Consider the following 27,440-nt stretch of genomic DNA (forward strand, 5'->3'; position numbering starts at 1 on the left):
CACCAAAATAATAATACATTTCATTTCGGTGGTATTGTGTTTTCATATTTTGTATGATGCTTCCCAGGGAAGACAGGTCTGATATTTTGTACCGTAACAAGATTCATTGCTAAAACGAGGCTGAAAAGAGTCAAAGTTCACGTCTCGAGTACCACAGGCTACACCAGTGACTCTGTATCTACCAGCAAAGAGAGTCATGTTTCTTGCTCTAAGGTTGCCATGGAAACTATACTGGCAAAACAGCACCAAATGAGTAATGTCCCCATATGCTTTTTGTGCTATTGAAGGGAAAAAAAATATTTTAATTGCCCAGAATTAAGGAGAGGAGGGAGAAAATGTGCTAGTTCTGCTCTCCATAAGCTCATTATTTATTTATTTCGATTTTATTTTTTTTCTCGATAAATCCTTTTGTGATGAAAGACCATCTGTCATGTCTTAGCTGTCTTTTCCTTTTCAGTTTGCTTGACTTTTCAATTCCGATTTCCCTCACTCGTGGAACGCCTGGACTCGCGGTAATGAGACTGTCTTAATTAATAAGAACGCACCCACCTAGCTCGTCTCAAAGCAATCGGAAAGACGGCCCCCTCTATTAGGCAGGACGTACATGCTGCCCCTGACCAAATTACAGTCATTTCATTTGCTCTCCTCCTCATCACTTATGTAAAGATTCCCACCCCGGGTGGAGGTGTTGGGACGGTGTGGGCGTCAGAATAGCTGCTGAGGGAGATAAAACAAGAAAACAACACTGACAAGCAAATAAAACCAGACAAAGGGCTTTGACAAAAGCTTATGTATATATGTTTGGTAAAGGAGGTGGTTCTATTTTGGATGGCGTGTGTGTTTATTTTGCACATGTGGGGGAGATTTATAATGCAGTTTAGCCGAGCGCTGCACGCACAAAGGCACATTCTTTGATTTTTGATTTCACACCCACGTACATGCAAACACACACACAACGTAAGATTCGGTGGGGAAGCCGGTGGGAGCGGCAGCTCTGTTTTAGAGGGGGTGGAAGGGTGGGACTGCGGCCGGAGCGAGTGATTCTAAGGAAGCTGATGAATGGTGCCACTGATGGGTCATTTGTCCCGGTGATAGAGTTAGCCACTGCCCTTTGGGAGGAAGAATAAAATAAAGAAAGCTGGAGAGGAGCGTGACGGATCGGCCAACGGTAACAGAATAAGTGGCTGCCTCACACATGGCTACCGGATCCGACCTTCCTCTAATTGGACATTCTCGGGGAGCAAGAGGGCAGAGAGTGTGTCTCACATAACACAGAGACAGGCTGGACATGGTGACACAGAAATAGGCATTGGGTTTACACAGGGAGGGATGCACATCAAAGATTTCGCATCAAATAAAATAAAGGGATTAGACTTTCTGAACTGTGGTTTGGGCCTCCAAAAAGTGTAGCACAGAAATTAAGCATTTTATTCTGGGGGCATGTCAATTTAACATGTTCACTTGGTGTGTTTAATTAATATTATAATACAAATTAACGTGGTGGTCCTGTGAGGTTTACATTGGGTTTATACAGGGCTTGGCATTCACTTTTTTGCTCACCAGCCGCTGTGGCTAGTGGTTTTCCAAAGTTACTAGCCACTCAGCATTTTCACTGGCCACAATGTTGACATCGATACCATAGGGAAAAACTGCCATATAGATATTTTTTTATATTATCTTATAATTTGATAGCTAGTATATTAGGCTGCTGTCACTTTAAGACCTGAGGTACGCACCCATTATACTGTTTTGTATAGCCAATATACTTGTCTTTATGTGCGCGCACTTGGGGTGTGAGCACAAAATCTGCGGGAATGAGTACAATTATGCTCAATATATGCAATCCCTCAAAATTCAAGCCCTGCAACACCAACAATATCCATCAGGTGCAAATGAAACGAGTGAGTAAAAGGACGCGAGTTTGTGTGTCATTCGCTGTCGGAGAGATTAGAGAGCGAGAACGTGCAGCTGGTATTGTGTAGGGCAGGCTATCCTACGGAAGAGTTTCAGATATTTCAGTTTCGCTATGTATCGAACACTAGACAACACTAGATTGCACCTAGTTTATTATTTCAGATGCCTTTTTAAAAGACTATTGAAAAATGTATATTATAAAATTCAACAGTGACTGCATTACACACCACATCTGAAATCCACCCACATTTGGCTGGTTGGCGGGTGTTAATGTCAAGCCCTCCTTTTTGTGAAATTTACTAGCAATTTCAGTAACTCTTTATTTTGATGACCCACTTTAGACATTCTACTAACTATAAGTAACTTGTCAAACTCATGTGAACTACGTCATTAGAGTTTTAGAAGACTGTTCGCTTAATATCTGCTAACACTTTATTTTGCGGATCCTCCAACAGACATTATACTGACATATCTTTGCAACTGCATGTCAACTTATTAACACCTAACCCTAACATAACAGTTTACTATAGTCTACCAGTACTCGAATATTAAAAGCAAATGTCAGGGAAATACAATTTCTTTCCCACACAATTGCATAGGTGCAATAATCAAAGCATTTTCACAATTTGTGCATTCCTCATGAATCCCATATGATGCATTTCACAGCAAATAAATCAAGCATGCATCATGTTAATGCACTGAGGTGTCAAACTGTAATGCAGGTCAAAAGTGTTTTGGAATTGTTTCTAATAGCAAATCATCACCTAAACAGCAGCACTTAGGAATCCCTCTGATTCGGCAAAAATATAAATACGTTGAAGTAATGCAAATGGATGATCTAGTATGAGCGATCCGCAGACAGCTTCCCGCGCATTAAATCCCCCGTATGCAAGCAAACCAATGAGAACGCTGAACAATGATGACGTTGCATAACAACCGAGCGCACGCGCCAAAGCTGCTGTGGATTTTATTTAATATTGTCAAAAAAATTCGATTTTATTTGATTTCATTAAAAACATTCGGTTAATTAAGCTTGACTATGCATTCACTTAGACCGTTTTCAAGCATCTTTAGCTATTGTGTGAACAATGATTCAGGAGTCGCACGTGCTAGTAAATATGTTCGTCACTCCCAAACATTGTGTGTGAGCGTAGCAAGTGTGTGACATCCTCTGCATCCGCTGTATTTTTTTTCTTCTTTTTTTTCTTCTGCAAACATTTTCCAAGCCAATCTCCCTGTGACTTTCCCCTCTCTCCACCCGGGTGGAAGGAGGAGGGGGGTGTTATCCAGGCTGGCAGCCCAGAGCACCCTTTTTGAAGCTGCTCTGAAGAGCATGGTCTAGGTAATCTCTGCTCGGCTGAAAGCCGTTTACAGAGAGAAGCAGACAGAGGAAGAGGTTATACTGGGGAGAGAGGATGCAATGGAGAGTGACGGAGAGAGAGAGAGAGAGAGGGAGAGAATGAAAGAAAGAAAGAGAGGCAGGGGATATGAAAGAAGAGCGAGAACAGAGCCCAGGCAGAGGATGATAAGGCCTGGGGGATTTCGTTGCTGTTTTGGGGTCAGATTAGGAATGGGGTCTTGCTTTTGTCACTCGAGGAGAGAAGGAGAGAGAGACACACACATCTGAGAAGCAGACAGAACAGTGTTGCATTGTGGACTCCTGAAATGAGGAGGCAAAGTCCCTCTCTGCGTTTTTTTTTTTTTTTAGTCTGATGTAAATTCATGTTCCAGTTCCCTTTGATCTTTACACAGATTTTATGGTTTAAGGCATACGGATCAGCATTTACCAATTGACAACAAATATTATGTTTTAGTGTGTTTATGTTAACATGCTTTTATGCATTTTTAATGTTAATTATAATAAACAGCAAAAAAGCATCTTTTTTGTTTGTCACCACTAACTTATTATTTGCACCGTCCGTTCAAATAATTTGTCATCAAATACTCTCTGTAAACATTATAGTGAGATGTATTTTTAAATGAACAATCTTAAAATCAGCTTACTCACAGGTCATAATTTTAAGTTAGTTTTGAGCTGGTTGTGACAAAGTTGTGACGTTGTTAACTTTGTAATAAGTCATATTAACCAGTTTATTTTGAAATTACTGAATTTTGCCGACAAATATTCTCAGAACAATGGTAAAAATGTGATCATATACCTTTTAGACACTGTTACTTTAGAAAGTTGCTGGCTAATTCAATATTCAATCTCATATTTTGTACTATTTATCCGTTTCATATTTATATAGTTGATTTTTTTTTTTTTTTTTTTTTTGGTGACACTGTCTCTGCAGATAAAACACCCCTGAGAGAGTAGAATTGAAAGAAAGAGAGAATAAGACATTGGGCAGCAACAGAGATATCAAAAGGAGAGAGTTGCTTCACAGTGCAGTGTTGCAATGTTGATCATCAGTTCTCTATCAAAGGCAGTTCAGAGATAAAGTGATCTGATAGAACTGTCAAAACACATACTTACATATTCGAGACAAACACTAGCCTGTAAATGTTACCCAAAAAATGAAAATCCAGTCATTTACTCAACCTCATGTTGTTCCGAAACTAACTATACTGTTATTTTTTTTCCATGGAACATACAAAACGGACTATAAAAGCACCATAAAAGTGGTTCATATGACGTTCAACCTTCACCATAGATGCCATATTTGATTTGAGGACTGCAGCGGAGGTGAAAAGTCTGATTAAGTTAATATTGACTTCAATTTTGGTCTGTTCATCACACTAAGCTATTGTACAGCTTCAGAAGACTTGTAATATAGTACACAAATCATATGGATGACTTTTATGGTGCACTTTTTTGCCATTTTCCTGTGGTCACCATGAACATGTCGTTGAATGGAAAAAATCTATGTGAAGAATTTTTGAAAAGTTATTTCTTGTGTTTCACAAAAAGTATAACAGCATAAGTATTTCAAATCGCACGAGGGTGTGAGTAACAGTGCTGCAATTTAAATTTCTGGGCAAATGATTTCATTAATGCATTCCCGAAAATCATTAAAACTGCAAAAACATGTTGTATTGCCATGCAAATCACAGTGAAGCTCATTATTTGCCTGGTTCCATTGCTACTGTAAACAATTACGCTTAAACTGCAAGGTTAAATAAGGTATCTAGTTCACCCAGTGGTGTCACATGAGCGAATAACAGTAAGAAAACTCTCCTGTTCGTTTGTCGAACTTTTAAAAGTACAGCATCTTCCCACGTGTCTTTTATTCTCATCACATGTTCCCCTCCCTCTGCTGCCTCCCCATTTCTCTCCTACCGTTCGGCTTCATCCTCGTTCTCCTCTGTGTTTCAGATTCTTTTTGTGTTTTTCTGTATGTGCCGGCTCTTCGTCACCCCTCCCTTTCTCTTAACTGTGCTTTCACAGCTGACTGTTCTCTCTTTCTCTCTCTCTCCCGCTCTTCCACCCGTGCAGGTTCATCGGACAGAGTGACTTGCCACGCTCCGACTGCCCCCTTCTCCCCACAGTGAGTATTGTCATGCTAATTTTACTGATCGGCACCGTGTAGAGAATTTCCGTGGTCGTGGTTTGCTTTTTCCGCGTTCTGCACTTATCTGTTTTGGAGGGGGACAGTCGAATGTGTGATGCATGAGAGGAAAGAAAGGCAAAAATGGAGATGGAATGAGAAGGAGAGAGCAGTTTTGAGAGTTGAGCTTTGTGAGATTGACACATCTTTGGACTGGGGCTGTAAAAGTTGTGCTGTGTGTCTATGTGGAAACATTGAACACGGATGAAAAGGTGCTTAAAGAGGCTAAACCTAATTTCATATAAAAGCCAGTCATCTTTTTATGTTAGTTGACATGGACAGTCACACCTTTCCTTTTGGCCTGTGTGAGTGTAGCTTTGCATTTGAGTACATGCAGGTAGAAAGCGCTATAGTTTCTTTTTTCTTGTCTGACAATTTATGTCAGTGCTGCATGAATTTAATATTCCTTTGACCTTAAAATGCTTCAGCTCATTTGAATTATATCCTTCAATTTATGTAGGAAAAGTCCAAGATTCTATTACAGAGCAAAGCTTGAGGCGTTCACATTTATACACATGCTGTTTTTTATTTATTTTTTTCTGTTTGAAATGTTCACATACTTTAATATTTTTATAATTTAGTATACCTTGAAATTACAAATCCTGCCCCATGACAAAATACCTTTATCTGCTAACTGGCAATTTAGGACAGCACTTTTTAGACAAGGCCTGCAGGTGATAAACACACGAGGTGGTGAATTAATGCCAATTCAGTTACACAGGCTGAAAGCAAAGGAAACACTGTGACTGATTGGTGTAAATATGCATGAAGAATTGAGGTGAAATTCTTTATGCAGGGTGTTTCATATAGTTGTCTTTGCAACATTATAAAATCATGGACTCATTTATATTTGTCAACAGTAACGTGTAATGAATGCGAAGACAGCTTTAACATTGGATTAGGTATCATGGACTAATAATGAACAACATTTTATTTTGCATAATGCATGTAAAATGCGTGACGGGCTGTTTCAAATCGAATATCTGCTGTTTGCTGTGAGGTTGAATTTTGTATTATTTGTACAGCATTAATTAATCTAGGTTAACGTTAATTTATAAGTATACTAATTCTTTGTTCATTCATGTTCATATTGTCTGATTAATTTACACAACTGTCTGGAATTTTAAACATTCATTAGTATATGTAGAAATGAACACTAATTCAGTATACTAAATGCCATTGCATTAACTCATTTTAACACAGAGAGGCTCTTTGTAAAGTGTTACCTCTTTGCTAAACAGAAATTGAGCTGTTCGAGAAGATATTATGCCCAAAAAAGAAAGTTTGACTGGAAGTGCTGAGTAAGGATAAGACTATCTAACCTCAAGCAGACTGCTGCTATTCCTTAGAAAAAGGAAAGTGTCTTGTATCATAATAAACCTTCAAATAGCGCTATTGATTCAATGCATACAATAAAAAAACAAAGATATATGTGTGAGGCTTTTAATTTATCTTTTGCTTTTCTCTGCAGTCTGAGAGTGTGGCAAGGCTTGCCAATGTCAGCAAACCTAACATTACTTACTCCTCAACAAATTTGTTAGTCATTGCTCAGAGCCGGGCTCTTGCGCATGACTTGGATGGCCATTGAAACGTAGTTTATTGAAGGGGAAGGGACACACTCTGGTCCAAAGCTCAGACCCGATGACACAGAGGGAGGAAGAGGACTGGAAAGGTGGAATTCTCTCCTCGAGAGTCACAGGGCTTTCAAGGAGAATTTGGACTAGAGATGTTCCGCTGGTTAATCTGCACAGACAAAACATTGTTTCCGGAGGCAGTCCTTTGCTAAAAGATCCCCAAGGCTCGGTGATAGCATCGCAGAGGTTTAATCGTGAAACAAACTAGTAACCTACTCTGGTCATGTATTTTGCCTAGAGCTTTTCTGAGAACTGTGGAATCAGACAAAATGCATCCAAGCTTTCCGTGTGTAAAAAGCACACTGAAGCCTAGCTGAGCATCACGGGCTGTTTCAAATCGAAGTCCTGCTGTTGGCTGTGAGGTTGAATTTTGTATTATTGTCAAATGAACCAGATGTATAGTTGGTTGAGTTGCAGCACTCTTTGATCTCCTCTTAGAGTTTTTTTTTTTTGTTCTTGACAAAGACAAAAACAAAAACAAATTTTATACTTGCCTTTGCACTACTCTTTATTTACACTATGCTTGAGAGAGAATGTTGCAAGTGAATTCAAACTCAAGTCACTGACAAACATGTATGCATTTTTGTTTTTTTTGGCTTTGATGTGATACAAGCTCTGTTACTTCGGTAGGCAACAAATAAACAGCCTCGGGCTACTGATGAAACGTGTCGTTTGTATACAGCACAACTGTAATGCATGCAAACCTAAAGGCCACAGCTTTGACAATAGATGCAGATTTTCTTGCTATAGCTTTCACACAATGTGATCATAACAAATGGTTGATTTTTTTCTCACAGCTACATGCAATATCCTATCCGTGTGTATTCTGCCATATGTGCGAGCAGTCTAAGCACATGCCTCACTGAAATCTTTTGAGAGTGAATCCATGCACCAGTAGCACCCCTCTAGCATCTCGAAAACCCTCATGTTGTGACATTTCTGCTGTGAGACAGTGTAAAGTTCTCTTTTTGAGGCTCTGTCACAGTTTTTGCCCTGTGTAATGTAGTTTTGATACAGAGACTAGATCAAATACTCTGTGATCTTTCACGCTTAAATTATTTAAGGTCCCAAGATTTTTAAATTTAATATCATGCACATCGATATCTAGCCTCTCTCTTTCTGGGGATTAGACTCGCTCCTCAATAAGATATGATGCGGGTCTCATTTTTTTACATTGTGTCATGTTGCCGTTTTTCTGCTCATTTGGAATGTGACTACTTGTTTCTTTTCCTTTATTTATTAGGCCTGATGGCTTACCTTTGAGACAGATCGATGCTGTCAGTCACTATAAATGATAACCGCTCCACCAATTATAGATGATTAAGTTAGCCTCCGCCAGTCAGAATGCTCAAATCCCAGGTGTTTGCGAACGGCTTGTCTGCTGGTGCAGAATTTGACTGAATACCTGAAAAGAATTACAAGGGTGGCGTTACTCATCACGCCGACCGAAAAATTAACCGTGCAAGCGTGACAATTCTAGTTTGTCAGATGCACAGCAGAACATATGGAAGTTTCATAAAGTAACATGAAATAAATCTGCAAGACAACATGTCTGTTCCATTTCATTAGATTTTTTAATTTGTATGACAATCTCAACATATGTGATGGGATACAAAATAGATTGGGCCTTTCGCAACACAACAGATGAAAAAACATTTAACCCGGACAGCTTTTGCTCTTTGCTCATTATGATTAAATGCACAGTTAATTTATTTATTATATGAAACTTTTCAAAGAGGACCTATTATGTATTTTTTTTTAAAGTCTTGGTTTTGTTTTTGGGGTCTACTAGAATAGGTTTTAATGTTTGAATATGAAAAAAAAAAAAAACATAATTCTTCACATATTTTACTTTTTTTTTCAGCACTTCTCTTACCAGCCTATCAGTAACGCTCTGTTTAGTTCCTGTCTCTATGAAGCCCCTCCTTACGAAAAGTGCAATGTTCTCTGATTGGTCAGCTGGACCAGTGTGTTGTGATTGGTCAACCACTTCGAGCGTGTTTGGGAAATGTCAAGCCCCTTACCATAACCGCAAGTTTCAACACACTACTAACTAACTCATCCAGGCCTTGCCCCTTTTCTTTTTGCCTATCCCTTGGTTGGGAATTATTTAAATGAGGAATATTGTGACATGTTTGTTCCTGGAAGAAAACTTAAGACTTCAATCGAGGCGTTTCAGGGAGTTCAGAAACAGTGCACACTGATATAGAGAATAAGTAACATAACATGACAAAACCTGCAATAGTTGTTTTGGCTAGATTTCTGTGGCTACAAATCAAATCAGAAACCACCATAACAATTTACATAGACTTTATCTTCACAAACATGCAAATATGTAACGCAAACATAGCAGTCAATTAGATGATAATATCCCCGTTTTGTCATTTACTCTCTTTTCTTTCATATTATCAAGGAAATCCTCTTACGTGCCACTGTTGCAGTGAAGTTGACACTTGTCAGAGCTACAACTGAGTGCCTCTTTGTTCTACCACTTCAGCTGTGTGTGTGTGTTTATGTGTGTGTGTGTGTCTCATTAAATGTGGATGGTGAACTTGCTGCAGATTGCCTGGAGATTGCCGCTCTCTCTGTGTAGCAGAGAAGCCCCCGTCCATAGATGAGGTGCGATTGACATTTCTCACTGGCCCTCCACGGGGTGTCTGTAAAGATCTTGAACCCATTCAGACTGGCTCTGAAATCAAATCACTGCAACCGCCACTGCCACCGGTCTCAATGGTCACATCAATTATTTAGCACCAACTCAAGTGATCCAGAAGGTTGGGGGAATTTGATTTTGCCAATACCTCTGGCTAGCAGGACCTTTGACATTGGTCTGTGCAAAAGGGGCGGACAATGATAATGTACCAAAGGTTAGTCACCTTATGCTGATTTGCGTGGAAAATGGCCGTTATTGATGCTTGTTTCTAAAGCTGATTCTAATTGTGCCGAAACCTTCTCCTTTGTGCATACTCTAACGCATCTCCTGTGGATGATGAATTTTCCGAAAGAATGTCCTCGATTCCTCCAGTTGGTAATGTTTTGGAGGTAGCTTGGGGTTATCTGAGCTAATTAAAGTTTGATTTGATCAAAGTACAACTTTTTTTCAGCTTGAATTTTAATTAGGCTATGGGTCACTGGTCCCTGGTCCATTGCAAGGACATCTACAGACTTTCTAACGTAATCTGAGACTCTTTTAAATTCAATTTAGGGGATTTAATAGACAACGGTGGCTTTCGGACAGTGCGGGGATAACCATCTCGTCTGCTGGCTTCTCGTCGGGACAAAGGGGCGGTGGTCTCCTGAGACAATCTCCATGGCCCGCTCCGGGCAATATCACCACGGCGACTCTCGCTCCCTTCGGCCCATTACCGCAGACAATTGAACCTGCTATCAGCGCCACGACAGAGGAAATGTGTTAAACACCGGCAGCCGGAGTCGCCGGCTTATTTGTCCCTCTGCTATCTGTCACCGGCACGAGCTCCGGCAGCATATGCAGAGTGCCTTTTCATAACGATAAAAATCTGCGAGCTGACGCGCAGGACAGATATCTGCAAAAAAAGGATGAATGCGGTGGAAGGAGACCCCTTCTTAATGCCCCCCCCCCACTCCTCTGCTACTCTGAGATGGGAGTGAATTCCATGGCAGCAGAATCAATTTGCAGCTTGGGGCCCGTTTGTGGGAGTATTGCTTTTTATGTGATATGATCTTTGCTTTACATTTCCGGAGGTCAGTACAGACACAGAAACAAGGTCAAGCGAGACTTGATCGACAGTTTCTCTGTCTGCGGCGGCGAAACAATTACCCACTTGGGGATGGCGGGGATATTAAACCGTTTGGCTTTAAACATCTGAAAGGAATCTCCTATTGGATTTAAAGCCGTTCCAGATCTGAGCCCCCGTGTCCGTTGATTAATAGCTTTCCTCGTTTCTGCTGCCCCAGGTATTTATGCATGTTCTGATACAGGAGAAGTGAGGGTCAATTTAGGGCCAGGACATCATGCCCGCTCTTTAGAACGCAGGGAGCGGGATGATATATTTGTTGCTTGCCTTAATGGTAGCAACTGGAAGCCTTTCTCTTTATTATCATGGTAATGTAAACGAATTTGCGATGTCCTTCAGCACAGAACGTGTAGCTCTTATCCTCCGTGACTCTGAAACCCAGTGGCTCGTTTTGATTTCGAAGTCACATTCCGCAGTGGCCCGACCCGGTGCAATTACGATTCCAGATCTTTGGTGTGGAAACTTTGATCAAACAGATGCCATGTGAACTCTGTCCATCCATTGATCTGTAGCCCAGTCAGGGCATTTCCACATGGGAAACAGTGCAGGGCGAACAGCCAACGCTATTATGTTTAATATATGCATCAACAATTTGCAACTATTAGATTATACCTCCTGTTTTTTCTCCCTTTAGTAGAAGGTCAATGTATACCCCAGCCCATTTCAAATGGTCCCTAATTATACTAAAGGGAGGCTCCGGAGCCCTTCATTTGTCATTTAGAAGTTGTGAAGGAGGCCCACAACTTTGGCTTGGTCTACATGAATTGGATTGAAGGTTTTCTGATTGAAATAGGAAGTCAGAGTGATTGTCCTTTTTTTTTTAAATAAACAACTGTGAAAAACATTTTTCAAATGTATTGTGAGATATAATTGTTTTCTAGGTGCATCAATGTTTTGTCACCTTTGGACCAGAAAGTTCAAAACAGACTCATAAAAGTAATAATGTATGATATTCCAGGTAATCCCTTATATAGACAAAGGCATCCAGCTATTGCCGTTGCTGAATAAAAAGCAGAAACATTTTGACTAATGAATCATGATGACAATAAACACGATTGCGACAATATATGGTTTTGTGTGCGTTTTCAAGCCGTATTGGGGTATTTTCATATATTTATATATACATTTATATATACATTTATGAATTGAAAATTTATGTAATAATTGACATTATTACATTATAGAAACTATAAAAATAGACAGTATTTGCTGCCTTATTTTGTGATAAAAAAAATATTGTTTTTTACTTTGTATAAAATCCATGACTACTTGACGACAAAGTGGTTGTAGTACATAGACCAATCATAAAATTGTCATTAGGAAGATTTAGGAAAACGTATAATAGAATACAAATTATTGGATGTTGTTCAGCAGTGTATTTCGATTGCATGGTGGTTTTAACAAACAGCCATGAAGCCTTCAAGGCCTTAAATCATTAGAGACGTCTGGACACCCGAAAACAAATTAACACCCAAATGCACTTTTACTTAGTTAACACTTCTGTGAATTCCAATATTAGGCAAACAAATCACAGAGTCTGCTCTGGTTCTGCTCATATACCAAGTGGCAGTGAGGAAATATCATCTAATAATGCTGGGGTTTATGTGCATATTTTTAATTTCCTTGTTTACCAAAGACATTGCAGGGGACTTACTGTGGGAGTGTTGTTAACTCTTATTGCAAGCAGCTTCAAGGTTTCACGCAAGAACGCCTTGATACTGCTGTTAATAGCCTGCACAGCTGTGGGGAATGACTAGTGAACCTCTCCAATTTCCCTCTTACCATTATTACATTATTTTAATGTATTTTATTCCATTTAATTATCCAAGTTCATTCAGTAAAAAAAAAAAAAAAAAGAATGAAAAGAAAGCACATTCCAAGGTCCTTTAACCTCAAGGAGGCAGAGTCCTCCCCAAATAAGCCCTCTCCTTGCGTACATGGCATCCCATTAGCTGCAGACGGAAGTGCCCTGCATGGACTGATGGAGAAATGAGGGTGAGGGATGGCAGACTAGGAGATTTGAATATCTCACCATTAAAATGCACAAAGCTGGAACATGTCTGCAGGGGAGGCTTTGAAATCCCCCCCCACCTCCAAGTCTTTTAACTCAATGTGTGCGCTCCGTCAGAGGACCCTGAGGGATCCTGTCTCCGAAAGGGGATGTTGCATGTTTCTATAGACATCACACACACACATTTTCAAACTCATAAGCACAACAGACCAAAATTTTAAATGTGAAATTGCTTTTTATTTTCCCTTTTTTCTACCTTCCAAGCTGTAACCTTGAAACAGAGGTCGCTTTAAATATGTAACTACTTATGGGTTTGTAGGCACTCTGCTTCAGTATTTGCGTGAGGCAAAGGTGTGCTACGCCAAATTCAAGATCAAGGCTAGTGCATAATATGGCTCATGAAAAGGGATTTCTTCCTTTTCATCTCTGAGACCATTATAAAAGTCATCGGGACATTCCTTAACTCCTTTTTAAAAGCCGTTTTCTAGACAATGGTGGTAAAAAGAATAAAATGAGAGTAAAGCATTCTAAAATGCTTTCAAAATAAATTTTAATTACCACTGATGTTCCTTCTTTTTTCTTCTTCTTTGGTTTTAAAGCTTTTTATATTTTCAGGTGATGTGTGTGTGTGTGTGTGTGTGTGTGTGTGTGTGTGTGTGTGTGTATATTCAAAAGTCAGTAGGATTTAAAAAAAAAAAAAATTTATGCTCACAGAGACTGCATCAAAAAAATTCTGTGAAAAATATTATTATAATTTAAAATAGGTCAAAATTGTAAAAAAAATTATAAAATAATTTAAAATGCATTTTTTTCCCCTGTTATGGCAAAGCTGAATTTTCAGCAGTCTTCAGTGTCACATGATCCATCAGAAATCATTCTAATATGCTGATTTGCTGCTCAAGAAATCTTTCTTATTATTATCAATGTTGAAAAATGCTTAATATTTTGGAAACAGTGACTGCTTGGAAACTTCTTTACAGGATTGAATAGACAGCTCAAAAGAACATCATTTTTGTAACAGTGTGAGTATTTACTGTCACTTTTAATTAATTCAATGTGTCCTTGCTGAATAAAAGTATTAATTTCATAAAAAAAAGTATATATATATATATATATATATATATATATACAGTATATATATATATATATGTGTGTGTGTGTGTGTGTGTGGAATGTGTTTAATGGCATTGAGGACAAATTGCATTGAAGAAAATAATGTACTACTAATAATACTGTAGGATGAATAATGTAATTTGAACTTTATATGTAATGCAAAGGTCTGCATACTGCTCTACAGAAAGGTATTCTTAGTTCTAAAAGTACAAAGTAGAATTCACATTAAAAACCAAAGCTCTGCCGTTATATTCATGCATTTATTTAAACCGAGGGGAGAAATGTCATGATAATGAAAAGATTTCTCAGGAAGGAATCACATCTTTCACCCCGCACAGACAGATGAGGTGCAATATCAGATATAGTAAAACCAGTGGCTAAATGTAATAGTATGACCTCTGGCTGGCAGCGAGACACTCCAGATGGGCCAATTTGAAAGGATCACAATGTCCAACCATATGACTTTATTATAAAATAGCCACCATAAAATGAGAGTGACTCTATCTCTTATTTCACTGAATGACTCTATACAGCAAGGACACACGGCGACGCCTGCACAGATCACTAGCTGGAGCATGTGGCCAAAATTCACTCATGATTTCTGTTGCAAATATTCACTCAACTGGTTTAGTTGCTATTAAAGTTGTTTTGTAGTGTGCACCTTTCTCTGGCACTCAGCGGTAACCCTTATTTAAGGCTGTTTTCACTCTTGGTTTGATTGCATGATCCAAACTTAAGTTTGTTTCTTTGTCCCTTTTTTATTTTTGAACTGCCATAAAATTGCATCCTCAATGCTACTACCACCTTCAGAACAATAGAGTGGTGCAGGGATGACTTCAAAACCCCGAAGACTAATTCACCCCTGGTTCCCTCGAGATTTTCTTATGGGGTTTTATAATGGGGTTTTTCAATTTATGAGTAAAACAAAGCCTATGGTGAACATAACTTGACGATACTTTGACGTTTTGTTCTACACTCATTGCAAAAACGTGAATTTTGAAGCAGTTATTTTTATTGTTAAAACACGTTTTTAGGGTGTATTTTCACACCAGGAAAGTCCGATAGTTCACTTGCTTTGGTCCGGACCAAATAAAATGTTTTTTGTTTTTTTTTTTGGTTTGGTACGGTACACTGCTCTTTTTGCAAGTGAACCAAAATTTGTAAACAAAACCACACGTGTGCTAAGGTCGTCCATTCATTGGACAAGGATTCTCAAGTAGGGAAATCAGGAAGTGCAAAAAAAAAAAGGCTCAGCATGGAGATATTTCGTACTGCAATATTTGTTCTTTTACTGATTTTGTGTTATGCTCTACAAACGCAATATGAAGAAACTAATGAGTATCATATGATACAATGTCATCATTCTATACGATGTTGTAATTCGGATTGAGAAGACGACAATGTGCTGCAAGACGGTTCTGTCAAGCATTTATGCGCGATTAGACTAAAGAGAACGCTCTGTATGTGAATGTCCTGATGCACACACACATTCATTCATTCCATTCCAATGATGCACACATGACGCACAGAAAGACGCGCAACAGTATTGTGTGGCCAGACAGCGCGCCGGAATGGAATTCTCTTTCGCACTTGAACGAACAATAACACAAACCATTATGCCAAAATGTCCGTTGTGTTAAGTATCCTCATAAGAGCAGTCAAATAATTAAATGAACGTAAAGGCGCAGTGCTTTCTTGCAATTGGGTCGGATCATGTTCACATCGTAAACGAACCGTACCAGAGTTCGTTTGGAACCGTACCGAGACCACCTCTTCAGCTGGGTCTCGGTTCGATTGTTGGTTCCGCACCCGAGTTCGATTGCTGTATTCACACCTGCCCAAAAGGTCCGCACCAAGGGTGGAAACGAACTAGAGTTCGATTCAATCGAACCAAACAAGGCAGGTGTGAATACACCCTTAATAATTTACTACATATTAATGTTTGGAACCTTAATGTGTGCAATTTACGTTGTAGAACAAAACGTCAATGTATCGTCAAGTTATGTTTACCACAGGCCTTGTTTTACTTATTTTACCTTATTTTAAAATCTCGAAGGGAACTAGCAGAGAATTAGTCTTCTGGGTTTTGACGTCATCCCTGCACAACTCTATTGGCAGCTGTTTGCCACTGTAACTGGGTAACTGTATACTGTTACAGTTATAGTATTAAAAGCCCCATTTAATTTCATCTAATATGCTCTGTAGAATGATAACGCTGGATAAGCATTTTTTTTTAAAGATATCTGATGTCAATTGCATCAACTTTTTTTTTGTTCCCCTAAACTTTAAATACAAATAAAATTGTGTCTTGCCCTGCAGAATTAAAGAGTGCAGAAACATAACTCCACAGCAGCCTTTGATGTGAAACAGTCCTCTCCGTCTCTTAACTGAAGAGGATTTTGGCAACAATTCCCTTTGATAGAATATACCTGGGCGTTTCTTAGTCAGAGAGTGTGTGGGCTTTTGATGTTGTGATCTTTTCTGTAAAGTTTTTGTTGTTGCTTCAGGGACGAAAGTCTGTTCTGCTCTAGAAGTTTGTGGTGGGACGAAAATTAGTCAGCTGAGCGGTGGAGAGATTGATGTGTTTTATGTCTTCAGGAAGGGTGGATGGACCTCATTGCATTCAAGTGGGTTTATAATATGTCTCGTATGTTTCATGCTGTGCGGTATGACAAGTTGTTAGGCATAGTTCCTTGTGCTGTTGCTATTCTTTGAAGAGTTTAAAGTGATATGGCATCAGTCTAAAGTCAAACTAATAAAAACAAATTGGTTGGTAAGAACTAAACAATTGGCAAGACCAAAACTTTGAAAGTTGGCCGGGAGTCTGCAATTCTGCACTATTCTGTTCAACGTATTTTGATCCTGTTGCTCTTCCTAAACAAAGACTGTTAGTCTTACAAGCCTAGATTTTGCCTTTCGGCATTAAATTTGAGTTGTCGAACTCCAAACAATGTACTAAACAACAGTGAACGATGAGGACTGAGAGATGATAGTCTCTTTGAATAAAATATTGTTTATATATAACATATATTCTATATATATATATATGTGTGTATGCTGTATTTTTTTGTATATTTGCTTAAAAATACGATAAATATCCAGCTAGAGGAGCACTCCCACTGATTGTTTTCCACTTCAAGCATTGCATCTAGCAGAAATGTAACCAAATTTCCTGGTAAGGACTAAACAAGAAACTTTTTTTTATGAAATTACAAATTGAGATATGTCAAATTTCAATGCTACCCTTATTCTCTGCCCGAAAACGATTCCGAACAGTATGAGTAATGAGTTGTACTTCATATTCCATTATATCAAGTAGTCAGGGAAATTTGCGTGTGCCACGTGAATAAAAGCCCAGACTCATTCAGTTCATTTTCTTCACAATAGTATAAAGGCCATATACGTGTGATGTGGGAAATGTGCTTGATTGTGTAGAGAAACACAGAGTGGTGTAAAAAGCTGAAGTAGTTCAGATGCTGTATTTTAATGTCTCTTTGTGATTGTGCGTTGATAAGAGCTGACAGATCTTTTTCCTAAGCGCAGGCAGGCTGATGACAGTAGACTATTCACAGCGAGGCACTGATCACTCTACGGCAGCTCTCTTTCTCTCTCTATTCGCTGCATGAAAGAGGGTTTCAACGGTGGCATACCTTTTGTGTCATTTCATGGGCTGTGTTTTTTCATCAAGCGGAGCTGTGAGTAACTTGTAAAGCAGCTCAGCCGTGTGTCTGTCACGCCTTGCACTTCATTTCGCACTCTTTTTTTTCTTAGTACGGAGGGAAGGTCTTTTTCACTTTAAAATAGGGGAAACTTTTAAATGAGGCACTTATACAATAAAGGGTTTTCTACAACTCTTACAGCAGTGGCCAACCCCTCCTCTTCTTTACCAGCTTGTTTCATCTCAGTAAGAGTACATCCTTTCATTTTGGTGGGATATTTGTCAGAGACTCTGCAGACTGCATAAGTAACGGGAATTAATGTTTGAGGGACACCCGCGCCGATGGTCTATAATAAGAGGCCTCGCTGAGCCAAGGGTTTCCAAGGATATGAGCTCTTTAAACAAGCTCTCACTGTACTGTGAGATTACTTAGTTAAATAATATCAGCAGGCCCATCCATCTTTGCACATTGTATCACTTAAACTACAATATCTGACCTTCAGCACCAACTTGTAATTGAACTCTCTGCCGAGTCGCTCTGTGGAGTTTGACTTATGCTGGCTTTGCTGGAACACATCTCAGCATGACTACATTATCATGTCCTCTCTTCATCTCTCGATTCTTCTCTTCACCTTTCCCTTCTCTCCTCTCCTCCTACAGAAAAGAAAAATCACAGATGAGATCTTAATTGTTTCTCTTAGGCAGTAATGAGATTAAATGGAAAGCAACTGGAGACTTTTTCTGAAATCTTTTGCACTTGATAAAAAAAAGCTGCTGGTATTCTCACATACATCTCCACTACTTTCAGAAGAAAATGACCTGAAACATTTTTTATAGAATTCTTCCAGGAATAAATTATCCACATTGATTTCAGAATGCTGTATGATGACAATTTTCTCATTTAAATCTGTTTTTATTCCTGCTTAGGCATTTTAGGAGAAACATCTGAGAAAAAGTTGATACCTCTGTGTGAAACATAGCTGAGACCTCCATGGCGTTTCCTGAGAAATGGAAAAATCCCAGTAATCTCACATGTGTCTCTTCTAGAGTTTCAGAAGAAAACTACGCTCAGATTTGCCAAGATACAAGTTTGCAATCAAAAAGTAACGTCTCAAACATTTCTTATCAAAGACTTCCAAGGCCAAATTATTCACTTTAATTGTTGCAGCTTTTTTATTTTTTTTATGTCAACAATTATCATTTATGTCTTGTATTCTCGTCAGATATGTAGGAGACATTTCATGAACTCTCCTCTTTTGTCTACTGAGAGTTTGGTAATATGTTTCATTAGTTGAACAATCAGTATGTTGTTAAACAACAGTGCAATCCATTGAACGCCCACTGTGTGACATTTCTTCTTAAGAGAACATCTGAGAAATGAGAAATCTCCATAATTATGAAAGAGTAACCTCTGAGCTATAAACATTTCCTCTCCTCTCCCATTCACCTCTCCTTCTTTCTTGTCCCTCTTCTCCTTTCTCTTTCCTTCTCCATATGGCTCTTTTTGCCAACAGCATGTATTCTATTTTAAGAGTGTGCTGAGATACGGTGCCGTACCATTTAAAGAGTGGGCTTTATCATGTTTGTGAAGTTTGCTGGAGTCTAAACAGGAGCTGGTTATACACCAGAGACTTGCGAGCACTCATTTTCCCTTTTGAGCTGACTCCAGTAAATCATTTGACACCATGTCTTAAAAAGAGATGCGTGCATCAAATCTGAATCCGCCACAACAAAAGCTCCTGTTGCTTTCCAGTGAGATCCGGCAGCTCTGGTGTTGGTGTGTGAAGGCAGGTTACGGGAATTCCTCAGGGCATGGTGTGAATGGAGGCTGGGAAAAAGATTCAGCCCATCCCTGTAGGATAATTGCTCCTCTCCCAGATGAGCTGTGCTGAATTGCCCTGTACACCGTGTTGGAGGCAGCTGTAATTCTGTCTGAAATTTCACATTTTGCTCAGAGTCCTGCTGTGGGTGCAGATCTCCTGCTGGGTACTCGACTGAACCTTCCGCGAGACTAAAACTCAGTCCCTCGCTCGCTTCTGATGGCTTATGGCTGGGGGCGATTCTAGGATTTCAGCCTTAGGGGGCTCAGCCCCTTACCTGAATGTGAGATGTTGTGGCTCAGAGGAATGTTTCTTGCGACGGTTCACAAGTTCAAATCTTGTCTGACTCATTTTTAATAGACCAATTAAAATAGCATCTGGTTTTCAGTAGATGTAAATGTGTAGCAGAGATGTATTTGCTACAGGGGCAGTGCCCTTGCTGCACTAGAGAACATTACCAATTTCACCTATGCCATTGACTAGACGGTGGATGATACTTCATTTAACAAACTTTAACTTTCTTAAGGGTGGTAAAGGGGAGGATTCAGAATAAAATAACACCAGAGAGCTACTGCAGACAATATTTTCAGTAAATGTGAGAGATGACATTATACTCTTTAATATATATGTAATTATGTATTTATGTATGTATATGTGTATATATATTCCACCATTCAACCACATCTCGAAGGTGCTTTATTGGCTTGAGATCTGGTGACTGTGGAGGACATTTGAGTATAGAGAGAGAGCGTATTTAGGCCACGCCCACACCGGGGGGAAAACAATCCAACCGTCTCCATTGACTTTGCATTGCGAGAGGCTGCCTCCTTGTCATTTCTGACTTATAACAAAAAACAAAACAATGTCTTAAAGCTGCTATGTGACAAGGTGTACAGCAAACAAGCTAAAAAACCCAGAAATAAGTTTTTATAATCTGTCGACCCCCAAAAACGAGCGTTTAAGGACACAAAATTGGATACAGGCAGAGAAACAGGTGTCATATTACACTGAGAACTAGGCTACGTCCACTGGAGCAGGGAACGTAATCGGCGACAGTATAGCTTTGCTTACAGAAATATAGGCTAATATATAAAACTGACATTTGGATATTTGACTTACCAGTGACAAAATGTTTACTGCATTTTCTAGTGCATACTGAGTGTCAGGATCCCACAATTGACCCATTCGTTCCAGCCTGTACCCACTTTTGTGTCCTTAAACGATCGTTTTTTGGGGGTCGACAGATTATAAAAACTTATTTCTGTGTTTTTTAGCTTGTTTGCTGTACACCTTGTCACACAGCAGCTTTTAGGAAATGTTTCTGTCTTTTGTTATAAGTCATAAATGACAAGGAGGCAGCCTCTCGCAATGCAAAGTCAGTGGAGTCGGTTGGATTGTTTTCCCCCCGGTGGGCGTGGTCTTCAGATTATGACGCGTTGCGCTCTGTCTCTATAGTGAACTCATTGTCATGTTTAAGAAACCTGGGCTGCATTTCTCAAAAGCATTGTGAGCTAAGTTGATCATAGAGACCATCTACAATGATTCAATGATCTAGTTAGGCGTACAATGCTTTTGAGAAATGCAGCCCAGTTTGAGATGATTTGAGCTTTGTGACATGGTGCATTATCCAGCTGGAAGTAGCCATCCGAAGATGGGTACACTGTGGTCATAAAGAGATGGACATGGACAGCAACAATACTCAGGTAGATCGTGGTGTTTATTCTCAATTGATCAATGCTCAATTGGTTCTAAGAGGCCCAAAGTGTGCCAAGAAAAATCCTACACACCACCACCAGCCTGATCCGTTGATACAAGGCAGGATGGATCCATGCTTTCATATTTACTCCAAATTCTAACCCTATCTGAATGTCGCAGCAGAATTCGAGATTTATCAGACAATCTTCTATTGTCCAATTTTGGTGAGCCTGTGCGAATTGTAGCCTCAGTTTCCTGTTCTTAGGTGACAGGAGTGCCACCCAGTGTCTTCTGCTGCCGTGGCCCATCTTCAAGTTTTGAAGTGTTGTGCGTTCAGAGATGTTCTTCTGCATACCTCGGTTGTAACAAGTGGTTATTTTTAGTTACTGTTGCCTTTCTATCAGTTCAAACCAGTCTGGCCATTCTCTGACCTCTGGCACCAAGAAGGCAGAGCTGCCGCTCACTGGATATTTTCTCTTTTTCAGAACATTCTCTGCAAACTCTAGAGATGGTTGTGCAAGAAAAAAAAAAACTTAAATTACTTTTCTTCCCCATTCTAATGCTCAGTTTGAACTTCAGAATATTGTCTTGACCATGTCTACATGCCTAAGTGTATTGCGTTTCTGCCATGTGATTAGCTGATTAGATATTTGCTTTAAGGAGCAGTTGAACTGGTGTACATAATAAAGTGGTCGGTGAGTGTAAAAACACACACACAGAGAGAGAGACACTATTTTGTAAATCATTTTTTTCCACAAACAGACACATACAGCATACTGGTATCGACAAACTCAAACACTTTGACATACTTAAAACAATTATTGAATTCTCTTCATTTAGGAGATTTTCTTAGCGTGTATTGATTAATTTGATTATTTTATCAGCATATCATGCAGTTTGATTCATTTGCAATCACTTCATAGCCCTTTGTTGAAACAGAAACAAGCTAATGATTAAATCCTTCCAAAACAATACAGAAGTTGACTAGCTCAATTTAGGTCTATCTTTTTACAAATCATGTTATTCGCCTCTTTTCATGCACTCTTTATATTGCATCGACTCTACGTTCATACCTGCACATGCATGGTTATGGCTTTAGGGCTGTACTGCATGTGTAATATCCATCTCCCTTCAAACAATATAAGAGCTCAACTATTATTCATTGAAGTTATGACCTACTGAAACTCCTATGAGATTGGGCCGAGCATGTTATGCTGTTAAAGGAAATTCAAAATACTTTGTTGTTTCTCACTTCTGTTTCCCAACTGACATTTAAAATGGACTTTTTGATTGAGTGTGGTGTTTTAACTTGAAGGTTTAAGTGTTTGCTAACATATCCTGCAGCGTCAACACTAGCATCCCTGGCTTAGTCTCATTAGCATAGTGAAGCATTGCCTAGAGAGGGTGGTGCTTCTGCCAGTGCTGTGCAGTGAATTGTATTTGCCCTTTTGGTAGATGCAAAGGGGGGAAACCCAATCTCAATTCCACACATGAGTCATGAATTCAGCCGTGATGTGTGAATATGGCTCACGTTCAGGGCATGGCTGGAACTGAATCTAATTGGATGCAATTGACTTTGAATGCCGATAAAACACTTGATTAACAGTGCTACAACAGGCCTCGTCATTAGCACCAATTGGTAATGTCTGGCCTTCTGTGTCCGGCCAGCTAACTGAGCTGTAAGCAAAAAGGACATGACATTGGGAGACAAAACAGGCTGTTTTGGGGCCAAAATAAAAGTTGGACAAGATTCATTTGCCCTTATTATCTCCCTTTAAAACTGGCTTGTATTTGAAACACTTTCTGGTCCCTTCAAAGGGAGGGCTCGTCCCATTTTGGTGGTGCATTGAGTGGAGGCGATGGTGAAACTGCCTAAAAAGTAAGGCAGAGGAAGACTTAACGAGGTAGCCAGGGAATGTTGGGAACCGTTCTTTCTTTTTGTGCCCTTTCAGTGAAGCTTACAAAATATGAAAAATATTTTGCTAATGTAACTGAGAAACTTGTCTTTTTCATTTTTTATGAACTTAGCATTTAGCTGGGTTGAAGTGCCTGTGGCTCTCATTACCTCGCTAGTATAGAACTGCTGCTCACATAGTTCTCCTCCTCAAGATACATCGTTTTTATCATATCATAAGAGAAAACTGTGAAATTAAAACTCTTTGAATGGGGCAGTATTAGTATTGACAGAAAGAATAGAGATCAGGCACAGTTTTCGTTCCTTTTTGAATATCTCTTATGAAACAAATTGTATATAATCCAGCTAGATGCAATTTACAACTTTAGGATGTTAAGTAAAATATTGAATGCAAAAAAAATAAAAATAATAATTACTAAATTATGTTTCTGTAATTCAGGATTTAGGTTATGTTGTGCAGTTGTGCCAACCAACTCCAACACGAAATGATTGGCACATGTTCTGTTGACTCAAAATGTTAGGACTATTCATTTTTTTAAAGGATTTTAAAATAAATACATTATTTATTTATTTATGCATTTATTTAAACATTTACTTATGCATTCATTTATTTATGAATTTTGTTATAATAATAATAATTACTATTATTAGATTATTTTAACCATTGGTGATCTTTTATATTGGTTTTAGTCACTTTATGTATTTATTTTTATAAAAAAAAAAAATTTTGCTGCCACATGCTCATAATCAGGACTGCTGAGGACCAAATAAATTATTAAAACAATTAAATTATGTAATTTGATGAATTATCTTTTATTTGATGAATAACATTCTGTGTACCACTTTCTTTCCGCTTGCAAATATTGTAAACTGACTTACATTTTTGGAGTCTTTTTCTTTTTTAAATTTTTTTTGCACTGAATGAATGACATTGACTTAATTTAGATACATACAGCATAGTCCAATAGCAGCGTCTGTTTAAACTGAATGTGTGAATCCGCCCCTGACTCTTTTCTGTAGACTTTCTCAGGCACACACCCCTCTGAAGACGACTCATTGAAATGAGTGGGAGTGTTCGTCCTGTGTGGAGGACATTGCAGCTCTTCTGATAACCACCTTCCCTTGTGCTCTCCTATTATCCGCCACGTCTTCCCATGATTCTCAGCAGCCAGCCTACACACACTCCCACATCCTCACACACAGAGACACCTACACTACCAGGCACCTACAACCGCTCTCCTTCTTTTACTGTGGCTCTGCATTGATGTTCAGACGCTCCTCAGAACTCTCCTATCTGCTCTGCTCCCCGTGTCTCCGACTCCAGGAGGAATGAGGTTGGAGATGAGGAGAGCGTGAAGGTGTGATGGGATTCAAATCTCCCCACTTCACAGACCCAGACACAACGGATATATGATGGCTGGTACTCCTTTGGTTCCACAAAGGATAAAGAAGTAAATAACAGAAAACAACAGCAAAAAAAACAAGAGAAAAGAAAGTATAAAAGTACTTTTGCATCCCACTCTAACCTCTGAGCTTGTGTTTTTTTATTTTTATTTTATTTTTTTAGTTTCGTACCTCAATTTAGAGACCCGTCTTGTGTCTGACATATTGACAACTAATGATTCAAGAATGATGAGATGATTGCAGTAACAATGTTTCTCATTGCATGTTATATATTTCAGATTTTTTGTTTTATGTAATATATTTTAGGCTTATATATTTAATTGAATTTATTATAAGTGATATTATATTATATTATATTATATATAATAATAAAGTATAAAATATTTTTTAATTTACTTTAATAAATGTACAGTATGATATTCCTTTTAAGATTTTAAAATACATTTATTAGTGGTATTAAGTATTTATATTTGATGTGCATCAAAAAACATAATGTAGAAGTAATAAGCTAATTTTTACTCTGCCCGCCATTACACTTGTTGAATTCTTTTGTAAACTGTCCATGTTGAAAAATATCTTGTTACATAGTTGAAACTTTTGCCAACAATGTGAAACATTTATGCGTATTACATATGCTTTATACGTTTTGGTTGTGGCAAATAAAGTTTAAGTATGGAGTTTACCGTTATAGTTGACAAAGGATAACTTACGGTGTTTTGTGTAAACGGAAATAAGAAAATATGAACCATCGTTTGACGCACTGTCGTTCTTATAGGCTATTAATCCTATTCGATAAAGTGAAAAACATATATATTTTTTTAAATCTGTTCAAAATTAGAAATTTTCTGTGTAGAAATCTACACTGTAATTTGCAGTGTCGGGTTTTAAATAAAATGAAACATGTTGTAATGTTGTAATGTCTTACTGATGACACAACAGAAGATGTTGTACACTGAAGCTTTTATTCATGATTACAGCGAATAGCTTAGATCAAAACAATAACTAAAGCAGCGTGCTTTCTTCTGTATCCGATAATTCAACGCATTAACCCCATAAATGCTGAAGCAAAGGAAAGAACAGCAAATTACAACTATTCACAGTTTGACTGCGGCGCTACAGTGTAAATACTCAGTACATATCAATCCATCTGTAATAGTGACACATGGTAAAAACATTGTTACTCACACTTGAGTGTTGCGACATTACTGTCGGATCCAATATAGTCGGCACTGCATTATCTTTTAATTTCAGTCTCTCTGAAAACCCTGCACCGAACTGTGTCTTGTTTAAAAATTAATCTGCTGTAAAATTAAGCGAGCGAACAGTGTCTTTCTGGAACTTTGTTAAAAGTAAAGTTCATCCACGCTTTCTTAATGTTGGGATCACAAGGAAGGCAAAGGCTGTGTTTTCCCACAACCTGACACTGCAAAACGTCTTGTAATCCTCAGATCATCTCAGGTATCTTTATCATTTTGTTGCTGGAGTATTCCTGTGTTTGTGAATCTAATAAGATTCAATATGATACTGATAGAATCTGCATCCCTAAAATATAGGCCAGTTTTTGTTACTGAAACATTTGTGTAGCAGTTCTACATTGGCATTCAGGGCAGGGCTATACACATGGCAATTTGCTTAAGAGCTCGCTATGAGAGAACATTCCGACCTCTCTCGGTTCACGCTTCTTTCCCAGGAAATCCCCACTTCATATTCACTCTGTCGATCAGAGGTGTGATCTGCTGGCCGTTGCTGGATTTAGGGGGCTGCAGAGGACCCTTCCCCGTGGCCCACAGGACCAGAGGCGAACCCTCCCTTCCACACAGAAGGAGGGATGAAGACAAAGCCGTCCTGGGTTACTCCTCACAAGCATGAAAGAGTAGAAGACATAGCCTTGGGCATTGTGCATGTTAATGCGCTAGTTTGCTTTTCCATGCTGAGGCTCGCTCCTCTGGCCTGCGAAGTTACAGCTTCACACCATCATTACAGGATTTAGCCTCGCTGCATTGCAATGCTCACAAACTCTTAACATCTCTCATCTTTTTCTTTTCTTCCATTTTCTTCTCGCTCTTTGACCTTTGCCTGATACTTTTCTGTTGGCAGAGCTTCTTCTCAATTTTTCACAATTTGACTTTGATTCATTTCAGTGCTTTAGGAGAGGTTATTTCAGCAGGGAAATCGGCATCTTATTCACAAGCCACCTGCAATTCAGCTTAACCATGAAATAGCATCATGAGCGCCGTGATTCTTTTCAGCACAAACCCGCATCATTTTAGACTTATTATAGTTTGCGGCTTATTCTCAAAACTTGAATGTCGCAGTTTTATAGCCTGTGGAAAGCAGGCCTGTGAACATAATTTCATTTAAAAGAGATATTTATGTACGTTTTCAATTGATCGTGGCAGAAATAATGAATCTAATGAAGGTCAAATGATGGTGAAGAGCATTTTAACTGCAAAATATTCAGATGTCTGTCCAGACAGCCCCATAGTCTGATTCACAAACGTATAACTCTTAAGGCCACTGCACTGACAGACGCTGACCATGCCGACAGTCGCCAGATTACAGCACGTCACATTTCTCAGCGGTGAAAACAAGCTCCGACAGAACTAGATCTATGGATCAAAAACATACAGCACAACAAGTGTAGTCCGAATCACAAACAAATGATTTTTTGATTTATTTTTTATGATTCGGTCAAGAATAACCACAAACTCGTCTGTTCAATAATAGTAATTGCGTATTTTGGGACCTGTTATTATTTTTTTTAATTCCTATTCCAATTTTTGTAATGTACCAAGTTAGAAGGTTCCCTGTATCATTCACAGCAGTTGCTGAGAGATAATTTCTTGCATATGTAAGTAATAAATGGACATTACAACAATGTATACTTAAACTACCGGTCAAAAGTTTATTATTCAAAATAACTAATTAAGATTTTTGCAGTGTTTCTGAAAG

The 27,440-nt window shown here is 38.8% G+C and overlaps 1 protein-coding gene across 7 annotated transcripts in view; it reads left to right on the forward strand.

Moving 5' to 3' along the window:
* Positions 1-27,440, forward strand: part of rbfox3a (RNA binding fox-1 homolog 3a) — a gene marked incomplete at its 3' end in the record, with an annotated part of 409,261 nt that overhangs the window by 113,086 nt on the left and 268,735 nt on the right. For 6 of the 7 annotated variants that reach the window (XM_082153001.1, XM_082153006.1, XM_082152997.1 and 3 more), the window contains exon 3: positions 5,351-5,402. The exons of the other annotated variant lie outside the window; for it this stretch is intronic. The remainder of the gene's footprint in view (positions 1-5,350; positions 5,403-27,440) is intronic. 7 annotated transcript variants of the gene reach the window in all.

The sequence above is a fragment of the Leuciscus leuciscus genome (assembly GCF_965113295.1).
Source record: "Leuciscus leuciscus genome assembly, chromosome: 21".
Lineage (NCBI taxonomy): Eukaryota > Metazoa > Chordata > Actinopteri > Cypriniformes > Leuciscidae > Leuciscus > Leuciscus leuciscus.